The 12339-nt window shown below is 44.9% G+C and overlaps 1 pseudogene; it reads right to left on the bottom strand.

The window, feature by feature from the left end:
• Nucleotides 1–10728: 10728 nt before the first annotated feature.
• On the bottom strand, nucleotides 10729–11253 carry LOC136142679 (centrin-2 pseudogene; annotated as a pseudogene).
• Nucleotides 11254–12339: the final 1086 nt, after the last annotated feature.

Below are 12339 nucleotides of genomic sequence, written 5' to 3'. Positions count from 1 at the left end.
AGTGAACTTCATCACCTATAGCAAATTCCAAGTAAATGCCTGATGGGGTGGACTTGAAGTGAGATGTTTGCAAAAAGGAGCAAATTGAAGGCAGCTGCGAAACCAGCCTCATGGTTGTGGTTTTCCCAGAAAGAAGCATTCTTCAGCCTCTCAGCCTCGAATGCTAACTTATTTAATCCTTACAATAGCCCTAAGAGGTAGGTGCAATTATCCCCATTTTACAAATGGACTAACTGAGGCACAAAGAGGTTAGGTAGCTAGAAAGTGCTGGAGCCAGGACTCAGACCCAGGCAGGTGGCTCCAGAGTCTGGCTAGTCACCCCTTCATGGTGCTGCCTCTGATTGCCCTGCCTGTTGTCTCAAAGTGTCCCCACTTTTCTTTCTTTCTTTCTTTTTTTTTTTTTTTTGCAGTACGTGGGCCTCTCCCGCTGCGGAGCACAGGCTCCGGACGCACAGGCTCAGCGGCCATGGCTCACGGGCCCAGCCGCTGTGCGGTATGTGGGATCTTCCAGGACCGGGGCACGAACCCGTGTCCCCTGCATCGGCAGGCGTACTCTCAACCACTGCGCCACCAGGGAAGCCCCGCCCCCACTTTTCTTATAACTCCCCAAACCGGAGGTGTGTGAGTCTGCCTGCCTCCCACCAGTAGGCGCCCCCTCCCCGTCACGGAGCGTGTGATTGGATAGGGTGTCCTGCCCCCCTCCTCTCTGGAGCCATCGCCTATCTCCACCAATTTCTGGGCTGAACCCCGACCCAATCTCTTACTAGTTGTGTGACAGTGAATAGGTTCACCAACCTCTCTGTGCCTGTTTCCCCTCTCTGTAAAATGGAGCTAATAACAGTAGAGCTGTTGTGAGGATTAAATGAATAACTATATGACAAGCATAGAGGGCAGTATCTGACACATGACAAGTATTCAATAAATGGCTATGCTGATGAGGATGTTTGATATTACTAAGGCACACCCTACTCTGGGCACTGAGCTACTTCAGGACTCTTTTTCATCCTTGGGTTCCCAGTGCTTAGCACTGTGCCTGGCACACAGCAGGTGCTCCACATCTGTGTCCTTTGAAATGAACTGAGGAATAGAGCATCATGCTCAACATCCCAAAGGACCCCAAGCAGAGACCCAGTTCTCAGGAGTCCTATGTCGGGAAAGGAAGATGATGGTGACAGCCAACCCACTCTGTTCCCCACTCTGGACTTCCCCACTCTCTTCCCAGTCATTCACCTCTACAGTTGGCCCTCCAAATCCGTGGGTTCCGCATCTGTAGATTCAACCAACCTCAGATTGAAAATATTAAAAAAACAAATTCCAGGGCTGCCCTGGTGGCACAGTGGTTGAGAGTCCGCCTGCCGATGCAGGGGACATGGGTTCGTGCCCCAGTCCAGGGGGATCCCATATGCCGCGGAGCGGCTGGGGTCGTGAGCCATGGCCGCTGAGCTTGCGCGTCCGGAGCCTGTGCTCCGCAACAGGAGAGGCCACAACAGTGAGAGGCCCGCGTACCGGGAAAAAAAAAAAAATCCATAAAGTCCCTAAAAACAAAACTTAAATTTCCCTCTGTCTGGCAACTATTTACATAGCATATACATTGTATTTATAATTATTTACATAGTATTTACATTATATTAGGTATTATAAGTAACCAAGTAATAACCGAGGGAATTCCCTGGCGGTTAAGACTCTGCACTTTCACTGCCAATGGCCCAGGTTCGATCCCTAGTTGGGGAAATAAGATCCTACAAGCCTTGGGGCACGCCCCCCCCAAAATACAAAAAGTAACCGAGAGACGGTTTTAAGTATACTAGAGGGTATGCCCAGGTTGGTTAAATGGAAACATTAGGCCATTTTATATAAGGGAATTGAGCATCCTCAGATTTTGCTGAGGGGGGCGGGGGGTCCTGGAACCAATCCTCTACAGATACCGGGGCAAACTGTATTCCTGACCCCCAGGGTGCCAGGCAGTTCACAGCCCATTCAGAACCTCCTTAAGAGTTTGTTGGTAGAACCCTCTGGATGATTATTTAAGAAAAGTAAATGACAAAATAGGTTTTCCGCAAGACATTTCAAGCCAGCACCCCGAGTGCCAGTCATAATCCTCATTTGTGTCCCCGCTGACCCTTTTATTTTATTTTTTTTATTTTTTAACATCTTTATTGGGGTATAATTGCTTTACAATGGTGTGTTAGTTTCTGCTTTATAACAAAGTGAATCAGTTATACATATACATATGTTCCCATATGTCTTCCCTCTTGCGTCTCCCTCCCTCCCACCCTCCCTATCCCACCCCTCCAGGCGGTCACAAAGCACCGAGCTAATATCCCTGTGCCATGCGGCTGCTTCCCCCTAGCTATCTACCTTACTACGTTTGTTAGTGTGTATATGTCCATGACTCTCTCTCGCCCTGTCAAAGCTCACCCTTCTTCCTCCCCATATCCTCAAGTCCGTTCTCCAGTAGGTCTGCGTCTTTATTCCTGTCTTACCCCTAGGTTCTTCATGACATTTTTTCCCCCTTAAATTCCATATACATGTGTTAGCATACGGTATTTGTCTTTTTCTTTCTGACTTACTTCACTCTGTATGACAAACTCTAGGTCTATCCATCTCATTACAAATAAATCAGATTTTCCTTTTTTTTTTTTTTTTTTTTTTGCGGTACGCGGGCCCCTCACTGTTGTGGCCTCTTCCGTTGCGGAGCACAGGCTCCGGACGCGCAGGCCCAGCGGCCATGGCTCACGGGCCAGCCGCTCTGCGGCATGTGGGATCCTTCCGGACCGGGGCACAAACCCGTGTCCCCTGCATTGGCAGGGCGGACTCTCAACCACTGCGCCACCAGGGAAGCCCCCCGCTGACCCTTTTAGAATTAGCATGTAGAACACAAAAGGATGAGAAGTAGATTCCTATTATTACCCTGCAGCCACTTTCCTCACCCTTGCAGAATCGCAGTGCCCTGAGATATGTCCGCACACCGCCCGCCCCACCAAAGGGTTCCTCCAGTTTGAGAAAGCCTGACTTAGAGGGAAGGTTGGCAGCCTGAGGCTCCATTACTCAGCCCTGAGAAGACATACTGGTCCAGGCTTTCTTAAGAGAATCTCCGCTTGAGACTCTTTACAAAGCCCACATTGCTCCAAGTAAAATGCTGTCCAACCCATTCCACTTCCTTCTTTCCTCTCATTTCCAACAAAGAATGGTGCATTAGGGGGAGGGGAGACTGAAGTGTTGTAAGGCATTACTTAACCGCCTATGTTCAAATAATGACACAATCAAAATTGTTACCAAAGCAAATAATAGAGCATGTTTTGGTCCCAAAAGTAATGCCCTGGCTTCTCATCTGAAGGCAGCATTTCCTACAGCTATACTCAAAGATGTGACTAAATTCTCAACTGTTAGTGCTAGTTAAATATATACTTTTCTGTTGTAAAACAACTATACTTCGATTAAAAAATTATGATATATATATAAATATATTTTTTTTTATTTTATTATTTTTTTTCTGTAACATTGATTCCTTACTTCCTCAGTCTCTAGAGAGGCAGCCTGCAGAATGGTTAGGATCAGGGGGGCCTGGATTCTAATTCTGATTCTCCCATTTCCTTGCAGGTGACCTTTGGCAAATGATCTAATTTTTCTAACTTTCTTTATTTGTGAAGGAAGTAACACAACAGCATGTCTTTCACACGATTGTTCTGAGAATTAAATAAATTAATAGAAGTATAGCACTTCAACAGTGCCTGGCACATAGAACACACCATGGAACGATTAGTTACTATTATTAGTGAGTTAAGACTTATGTTTAACTGGTAGTTTCCTTTGCCCCAGTCCAAATGGTGAGTACCTGGGGTTTACAGGGCAACTCCCATTTCAGTTAACATTTCCCTAGAGTAGAGCTAAAAGATTTCCAAAGCCCACAGAGGGTCCACTTGTCTTAAATGTATTTGATACAACTCAACAGTCAGAGGTAGTCCCAGAAGCTGATTGCAGTGGGGTTGGATATGAGCCGCCATTGGACAGCACCATGCTCTTTCACCTGCCGGACACTTGGGTCTTTGTCCTCACCTGAAACACCTGCTTTCTCCAGTGGAAAAGCCCACGCATGAGCACTGAAGGCCCAGCTCAGGTGCCACACCTGATCCAGCCAGAGCTGATTGCTCGTTTCCTTGCTCACCTGTGTTCCCACAGCACAGCAGTCAGCTCCCCAGTGAAGAACTTTCCACCTCGCATTAGTGGCAGCATGCTAGCGCCCCTCCAACTGGAACTAGTTTCTCTCCAGCCAACACTTCTTCCCTAATGGGACAAAAATCCAGAAAGTTTGAGGGACTAGCTCAAGTTTACATGCTTCTTAGTGAAATGAAGGCTCAGGGACCAGGACTGTAAGCAGGTAGGATAGGGAGTCCCCAGAGAAAGAGAACCAGGCACGGCTTTCTTGACATAAGAGAAACCATCTTTGGCCTAAGCCATTTTGTGATCTAAGCCTGGCCACAATGCTTGCCCTTGAACAGGTCTCAGTAATTAATGATTTTAAGGGAAGTGAGGGAATGCAGGAACAAAGGAAAAACAGTCAAGAAACAATAGTTCACAGATAAAACAGAGTCCTAGTTCCTCCTTAAGGGATATACATAACAATCTGATACATATCTTTGAGTTCTGTGGGAACTAAGACCCCCCCACCCAGATGGAGGATGGAATGAGGATGTTGATCTTTTCTGACCCTTAAGACTTCGTTCAACTACAGCTTGGACTCTGTCAACCTTTACCCCAATTCTATGCTATAGTCTCCTCTGCCCAAACCCCTTCAAAAATATGCATGTACCCTTAGCTTAAAACTTCCCCAGTTTTGGTGTTTGGGGAGACATTGCTTTGGGAAAGATCCTCAGTGTTCTCCTTACTTGATGCAAGTAGTTAATCCTTCCTTCTCCCAATCAATCTGTTGTAGGAAAGGGGTCCCTTCCAGGGTCTGAGAGTAGGCGCTTGTCTGACACTCGGAAATGAACTGTCCAAGGAGACACATGTGCTGACAAAGCAAGAGACTTTATTGGGAAGGGGGACCCGGGTGGAGAGCAACAGGGTAAGGGAACCCAGGAGAACTGCTCTGCTACATGGCTCGCAGCCTCGGGTTTTATGGTAATAGGGTTAGTTTCCTGGTTGTCTCTGGCCAATCACTCTGACTCAGGGTCCTTCCTGGTGGCGTGTGCATCACTCAGCCAGGATGGGTTCCAGCGAGAAGGATTCTGGGAGGTTGGTAGGACATATGGACTGGTGTCTCCTCTCTCCTTTTGACCTTTCCCAAATCCTTCTGGTTGGTGGTAGCTTGTTAGTTCCGCATTCCTTACCAGGACTTCCTGTTGTAAGAGAACTCATGTAAGTGGTTACTATGGTGCCTGGCTAGGGCAGGTGGTTTCAGTCAGTGGTTCCCCTAACAATTCCCCCAGAGAGACATCATACTCAAGATACTTCTTGGGAATTGGGGCAGAGGTCTCTTTCTTCTGTAACTACTTCCTGATGAGAGTGGACGTAGTCCTGCCTAGTGGAATAGAAGTCTTTCTCCACCTGACTGACTGATTGATTGATTGATCTGCATTGGGTCTTCGTTGCTGCATGCGGGCTTTCTCTAGTTGCGGCAAGTGGGGGCTACTGTTTGTTGCGGTGCACAGGCTTCTCATTGCCGTGGCTTCTCTTGTTGCAGAACACGGGCTCTAGATGTATGGGCTTAAGTAGTTTCAGGACACAGGCTCAGTAGTTATGGCGTGCAGGCTCTAGGGTGCACAGACTTCAGTAGTTGTGGCTCGCGGGCTCTAGAGCACAGGCTCAGTAGTTGTGGCACACAGGCTTAGCTGCTCCACGGCATGTTGGATCTTCCTGGACCAGGGATCGAACCCGTGTCTCCTGCATTGGCAGGTGGATTCTTAAACACTGTGCCACCAGGGAAGTCCCACTCTCTCCACCTGATTTAAATCGAGGTATTCTGTGCCCCAAATCAGCATTCACCCTCGTAGTAACAACAGTTTAGCCTGAAACTGTTGGACCCTATCAGAGATGAACCTTGTTAGCAGCTGAAATAGACAAGGGCCAAACAGGAGGCCGAACAGGATGGTCATTGCCGGGCCCAGAAAAGGAAGGCAAAATTTGGGGTGAGAGCTGCAGTGTCTGTGACTTTTTTCTGATCAGCTGGTAGTGAGGTAACAGGGCAGTGCTCCAAGAGTCTTGTGCTCAGCCTGAAGTTACCATGCTTCACCTGGGTGGGGGCCTTAGTTCCTGCAGAAGAACTCAGAGAGATTGTTATGCATACTCCTTGAGGAGGAACCAGGACCCTGCCCCAAGGCCATACCATCACTTGACTGTTCCTCCCCTGTTTCTATATCCCCACCATTCCCTGATTAGCAACTGTTTGAATCTGCTCTTTGGAACTCAGGGAAGGTCAAGGAGGCTGAATGAAGCCTATTCCTACAAACAAGAAATAGGTGACACAGAAAGGATTTGTACTCCAGAGCCAACAGAGTCCTGCTCAGTTTCAATTCAGGGAACTGGGGTACAACAGCTCTGGCCACTCCCTGCTAAAAGGGGGACTAGTCCCGCCTCAATTTGGAAAATAGACACCGAGTTGGAAATATTTCTGAGTTCCAAGTCCTGGATCTGAGTCTTGTATGATTAAAATCTCAATCCCCGCATGCTCTAGGGCCTGCATGCCACAACTACTGAGCCCGAATGCTGCAACTACTGAAGCCCACGCACCTAGAGCCCGTGCTCCGCAACAAGAGAAGTCACCGCACTAAGAAGCCTGCGCACCGCAACGAAAAGTAGCCCCTGCTTGTCACAACTAGAGAAAGCCCACGCGCAGCAACAAAGACCCAAAACAGCCAAAAATAAATTTAAAAAAAAATTAAAATCTCAATTCCTTGGTCCGCCATTTTGGTGTAATAGACCCAATTAGAAGTAGTTGGGGACTTCCCTGGTGGTGCAGTGGTTAAGAATCTGCCTACCAATGCAGGATATGTGGGTTCAAGCCCTGGTTCAGGAAGGTCCCACGTGCCGCGGAGCAACTAAGCCCGTGCGTCACAACTACTGAGCCTGTGCTCTAGAGCCCATGAGCCACAACTACTGAGCCCACGTGCCACAACTATTGAAGCCCATGCACCTAGAGCCTGTGCTCCACAACAAGAGAAGCCACTGCAATGAGAAGCCTGCGCGCCACAACAAAGAGTAGCCCCCACTCGCTGCAACTAGAGAAAACCCGCACGCAGCAACAAAGACCCAATGCAGCCAAAAATAAATAAGTTAATTAATTAAATAATTTAAAAAAGAAGTATTTGGACGAGTGACAACTGGAATTTTAAGAGAAAAAATAAATCTCATTCCCTGAGGAATTCAGAAGAGTAAGCCGGAAACCCAGTCTGGACCTCGCACTTTGGGGAGACTTGTAACCAGGTAGCCAGTTGTTTATTCTTATCTAATCTAAGTAGGTTTTAACTTCAGATATGGTATTAATATGTACATAACAGGAGCTATTGGCCACTACACATCTCTTTTTTCTACTACTATCTGATCTAAAACAATTTCATTTTCTAAAAATTTAGTAGTTACAAGAGGATACCTTGAAACCATAAGGTTGCAGCTACCAGCTGCCAGCAGACATTTTTTTGCGAATGGCTGGTGGCATCCCAAGTATGACACAGCTCAGAAAACTCAAGTTCTTAGCAATACAAGGACTTGTCTGAAATCATGTCCATAATGCCACCTAGTGTTACCTTGGATGTCTGAATCACAGCTACTCCATTTTGACTTTCAGTTGCACTTCTCTCTTTAATGGCCAAAGCAGATGTCACTGTTAATGATTTTCGAGCTTTTCTAGATATGAGAAGATGGAAGAATTTGGGCTCATAAAGTCTTCTCCTGAAAGTATCTAACGATCTGCAGGCCTGTTCTACCAGTTTTTCCCAGAGCACAGAGTGCCTCATTCCTGATCTCCACCCTGAACTCCTTTCAGGGTATGTTAAGGTCAGTGGCTGCAGTGGCCATTGACCTAATCCTTGCATAAGCATACGGCAAGTGACAGTCTTCATTTGGCAGGGCCCCTTCAGAGTCATAAATTCAACCACGGTTTCGGGGGCACTTCATGACCACTTCGTCCCATGGTGCTAGGAATGATCACTCCCAGGTCGGGCAAAGATTTCACTGACAGGCCACTCAATGTGCTATTACTAGACTAGGCCTTATTCACAGTAGCCAAAAATCTCTGGAGCACCTGTCTTACTAGTCTTTTATGGTCCACGAAAATACTCCCTCTTGTTGCTTCTTCCCATATCTAGAGTTACTATTACCATCACTGATCTTATATGGAACTATATGTCATCATTTTATCAGAGGTTCAATCACACATTTGGTAATACAAAGAGCAACAATTCTGTAAAACACTCAATATAAAAAATAATATAGGGACTTCCATGGCAGTGCAGTAGTTAAGAATCCGCCTGCCAATGCAGGGGACACGGGTTTGAGCCCTGGTCCGGGAAGATCCCACATACCGTGGAGCAGCTAAGCCCATGCACCACAACTACTGAGCCTGCACTCTAGAGCCACAACTACTGAGCCTGCATGCCACAACTACTGCAGCCTGTGAGCTCAGAGCCCATGCTCCACAACAAGAGAAGCCACCGCAATGAGAAGCCAGTGCACCACAACAAAGAGTAGCCGCTGCTCGCTGCAACTGGAGAAAGCCCGTGTGCAGCAACGAAGACCCAATGCAGGCATAAATAAATAAATGTATTTATTTATTAAAAAAATAATATAGCTAGCAGTATTAGTAAGCTCACAAGTAAGAATTTAAGTCAAGAATTTCCAGGATATCCCAGGTTTTCTTAGCCTGCTCTGTACCAATCTTTATCTTTAAGGGAAATAATATATTGGCACTATCCATAAGGCACCCAGCCCAGTTTCCTAGTGTTACTAGGCTGGTTATCTCTGGTATGGTTTAATTGTCCCCAAATAAAGTTGCCTTTAAATTTAAATGACCATAACCTGGCGTTAACCTCCCGGTTGCAGATCATGGAGCATCTGAGCTTCGTCCAAAGACAGATTACCGAGTTCAGCTTCAGAAACAAACTTAAAATGTCCTTTTAATAATTCAATTAAAACTTTACAACAATATAACATAACAGCAAAAACTATCCAAGAAGTGAGTCTTAGTGAATATAGACCTCAATAAACAGAATTAGATTTTGATGTCCATTGAAGCATCACTTTCTGTCTAAAGTTACCCTCATTTTTACCAATATAGTCAAAGCAAGATTAATTTGTCTGCAAATTAAGTCTGATTAATTGATAAAAGGCTTCCCCAGACCAGGAAAGCAAAGCCAAGGGCTTGTCACAGATTCTGCCTCACAGATTTAGGTGAATTCCTCCCTTTTTAAGGTCCACAAAAATACCTTCAGATTCCTGCACCTATTAGGAGGTGGCCTTTCTAATTTATCTGATAAAGCTGCTGGGAACCCAAGAGTTTCCAATCTCTGGAGGGGTCAGGTAGAGAGAAAAGAGAAATGTGTCAATTCTGCTTACAAAGGTGTAATTTACCAAATTGCTGTAAGTCATAATTAGCTTGAGGGGAAGGGTTTCTTTGTATCTGGAAAACACAAATTAACAGCTTGTAATGTTTCAGATAGAAACATAAACATTACAACTATATTCACCAGCCCATTCAGTAACTAATCCTCTTGTTAAACTTTTGATGAAGCATCAGGTTTCCTTAAGATTCTTTAATTTCTTACCCAGTTCCCCAGGATAATTGGAGATTTATCAGAGTACAACAACTGTCTATAAATGACAGAAAGACTTAAAAAGTCACAGTTAAACATCTGATCACAATGTAACTGACAAAAGAAACTTACTGCTGTGACATGCAACATTTTAAAATAACTAGAATTATGACTGGCAACATTTTACCAGGACATACTAGATTTTTAGGAATTCCATGTAATTTCTAGAATAACAACATCCATACAGTATATATATATATTTTTTTTTTCAAAATAAGAAAGGCTTTATTTGAAGACAAAACAATAGCACACACACACACACATCCAAATGCAAGTAAGAGAGTTCACTGGGTTTTATAAAAGAGAAAGCTGCACTCAGGCACCAATTAACATTGGAACCATTGAAGAGATGCCCCCTGCTTGTGGTGACACAGGTACAACATGTGCTTGTGAAGAAGTTGTTCTGCCGTAGCATAAATGTGGGAATGCGGGACAAAGCGATACAAGGCAGAGCAGCAGGTGGGCAAAAGCTTGAAGACCCTTTTCTCCACTCTAACGTGCTCTCGTTCTGCCCTGGGGAATTAAAGCACTCAGAAGGTCACCTTACAAAGAACCTCAATTTCGGGCTTCCCTGGTGGCGCGCAGTGGTTGAGGGTCCGCCTGCCGATGCAGGGGACAGGGGTTCGTGCCCCGGTCTGGGAAGATCCCACATGCCGCGGAGCAACTAAGCCCATGCGCCACAACTACTGAGCCTGAGCTCTAGAGCCCGTGAGCCACAACTACTGAGCCCATGTGCCACAACTACTGAAGCCTGCACACCTAGAGCCCATGATCTGCAACAAGAGAAGCCACAACAGTGAGAAGCCGCAACAAATAGTAGCCCCTGCTCACCACAACTAGAGAAAGCCTGCGCGCAGCAACGAAGACCCAACATAACCAAAAATAAAAATTAATTAATTTAAAAAAAAAGATGACACTGATCTTAATAAAGGCTGGTCTTCTTCATGATACACAGGAACTCTTGCTCATTGACTTCTCAATCTCCATTTCTATCTCCATTTCTATTCATCAATCATTTCCTGCCCCTCCTCATCGGTGAGGTTTTCACCCAACTCCTTGGCCACACATTTTAGATTTTTGAACTATATCTTCCCAGTTTCATCATCATTGAAGAGCTTCAAAGCTTTCAGGATTTCTTCTTTGGTATCTTTCTCAGACATTTCCTGACTCATCACCATAAAAAAGTAGCTACAGTTCATTTTTCCTGTCCCTTCCTTATCAACTTTGCTTATCATTTTCTTATCTCTTCTTTCTTGGGTTCAAAGCCCAGTGCCCTCACTGCCACCTTAAGTTCCTTAACATCAGTTGTCCCAGTTCCGTCAGCATCAAAGAGATCAAAAGCTTCTCGAATTTCCTGTTTCTGCTCTTCAGTAAGCTCCGGTTTAGGACTCATCCTTTTTCACTGAGCAGTTGAGGCCATGTTTGCCTTCTTAAAGTTAGAGGTCATCGCAGATGGACTCCACTTCCTGTTCCATACAGTATATTTTTTAAAAAGTTTATCACTCATGTAATAATGCTCTCCATGTATTGTAATTTAACATACTGATGAAATATTTCTCTGTGAGATGCTTCATGGGTCTTCTAAAGCATCTCGAACTTAGCTGGAGGTCAAAAGAACTGTAATTAAAATTTGATATTTGGAAAGTTTGTCAGAAAAATATCAAAAGCGTTTAGAACACTCAGTCAGATAAGATCACAGGTCACTGTGAAACAATAGTTATTCACTTAGCCAAAGTAACAAAAGATTTCAAAGGCAAATACAGAACATATCGCTTAAAAGGTAAAGAAACTTAAAATCTGTTATCAAAGGCAGTTCAACATTTTAAGAAAACTTGTTCTCTTAACAGAGAGAAAAGCCAAATTCAAGTTTTGTACCAGCTTACTTTTAAAATTCATTTAATCAATTAAATTTATTCTAAACTTAGCCAGTCCTGACCATGCACAAAACTCTTTCTTCAGGGTCCACTCCCCACAAATCTTCCATCACTTTCTGTATCCATCACTTTTTCTTCTATCCAGAAACAACCAGCTCTCAGTCAGACTTACTTTCTTTTCACTAATAAAATGCAATTCTATTCCTCATAACTTCTTTTTTTTTTTTTAAGCAGAGGGAGTTTTATTTTATTTTATTTATTTATTTATTTATTTTTGGCTGTGTTGGGTCTTCATTGCTGTGTGCAGGCTTTCTTTAGTTGCAGCAAGCGGGGGCTACTCTTCATTGCAGTTCATGGGTGTCTCATTGCAGTGGCTTCTCTTGTTGCAGAGCATGGGCTCTAGGCACACAGGCCTCAGTAGTTGTGGCTCATGGGCTCTAGAGTGCAGGCTCAGTAGTTGTGGCACACAGGCTCAGTTGCTCTGTGGCATGTAGGATCTTCCTGGACCAGGGATCGAACCTGTGTCCCCTGCACTGGCAGGCAGATTCTTAACCACTGTGCCACCATGAAAGTACCACATTTGCTTTCAAATAGAGAACATCTCAGGGTGGCACTAAACCTATTCATTAATAGTCCTAAATATCTTTAGTTTCTCTGTT

The sequence above is a fragment of the Phocoena phocoena genome, chromosome X (genome assembly GCF_963924675.1).
Source record: "Phocoena phocoena chromosome X, mPhoPho1.1, whole genome shotgun sequence".
In the NCBI taxonomy this organism is placed as follows: domain Eukaryota; kingdom Metazoa; phylum Chordata; class Mammalia; order Artiodactyla; family Phocoenidae; genus Phocoena; species Phocoena phocoena.
The sequence above is the reverse complement of the archived record's forward strand: the minus strand, read 5'-3'. Positions and strand labels throughout refer to the sequence as shown.